This window comes from Arachis duranensis, chromosome 2 (assembly GCF_000817695.3).
Source record: "Arachis duranensis cultivar V14167 chromosome 2, aradu.V14167.gnm2.J7QH, whole genome shotgun sequence".
Classification (NCBI taxonomy): domain Eukaryota; kingdom Viridiplantae; phylum Streptophyta; class Magnoliopsida; order Fabales; family Fabaceae; genus Arachis; species Arachis duranensis.
In genome coordinates, this window is record NC_029773.3 from 3233957 (window position 1) to 3235593 (window position 1637).

Below are 1637 nucleotides of genomic sequence, written 5' to 3' on the forward strand. Positions count from 1 at the left end.
CAGGATTACTCACCTTCGGAACACTTTCAGGGAAGCCACAAGTATATTGCATCGCAACCAGCAGCCAGTGAAAGATGCTGCAAGCGCTTCAATCGCTTATTCAAATGCATAGGCAGTGTCACCAGCCACTCCAACAACTTCGAAGGGAAAAGGCTAGCAAGTCTTTGCTCCATCAAGGGTGCCGCCTTGCTTTACAGATTGAAGATCAGAGTTTTTCATGGGAAGTGATATGTAATGTGTGGATAGAGATGCTTACTTATGCTGCAAGTCAGTGTGAATGGGAGGCACATGCTCAGCGACTCCGAAGAGGAGGAGAATTTCTGACTCATGTTTGTCTTCTTATGGCGGAACTTGGTTTGAGCAAACAATATGACATTGCGCCGAAAAGACCGAGTGTAGAAAGCCAAAATGAAGGATAGGGATGTACAACAAGGACATCAGTACATCACTGAGTTCTTATTCATAAGTAGTGTACTTTTTATGGTGTTATGTTGTTCTGTTTTAAAATTTGAATCTGTTGTAATATTCTGCCACTGAAAAACAATGTTTAGTAATGCTATATGAAATTGTGATAAGAGTTGATGATTTATTGAACTAAAAAGAATGCTGAATAATGTGTTGTTGATATTTTCCTTCTTTTCTTTCTTTCTCTTTTGTTTTTTTAAAAAAAACTTTTTTTTACTTATATAATTTCTTTGTCGTTTATATATCATTTTCTTTTTCTTTTAATATTATTTAGTTATAATATATTATTAAAAATACATATTGTCATGATTCATAAAAATAAATTAAAAAAATTAAATATTATTTTTAATTATCAAAACATTAATAATATACATACTTGTATTTCATCTAATAATTTTATCATTATACTATAGTATTTAAAGACAACCTAAAAAAATAAAAAAAATAATAAACAAAAGCAACTATTTAGAAAATAAAAATAATTATACAAAGTCAAGTGAATAAACTTTAATCAAATATTTTTATTACTTATAATCAAATTTATATATAATTTTATTAATTTTATAATTATTAAATTTTGAATTAATTTTTATTGTTTTAAATTTTCATTTATCATCAACCGTTATAAAACATATTATTATTCAATTAAATTACAAAATAATGATTAAATACAATTATTATCTATATTAAAATTATATATATTTTTTATATTTTTTATTGAATAATAATATTGAATCATATATAAATGATCAAATGAATGCATTGTATATTATTTTTTATGAATTAGCTTTTAAGTTTAACATTTAACTTCGTATTATCTAATGTATTCTTAAACAATATAGCATTTTAAATCTATACTATATAATATAATTAATTTAACTCTGCACATAACGCAAGCCTTATTCTAATTATCACAAAATTTTGATCGAAAACTCTTTAAATCTTTCGATGTTATAATTTTGCTATAAGCCAATAAAATTTGAAAATTTCTATTAGATCAAATAATTTTAGGATCTAAATAAGTTATGGTCTTATAATTTACATGTTTCAACTTTTTTTTCCTTCAATTTTTTATGTGAAATTTTAATCTAAATACCTTCACTACAAATTAATTTCACTGCATGCATTGTTAGCTTTTATTAGAAATAATTATTCTAGAATGCTTTAGTTTA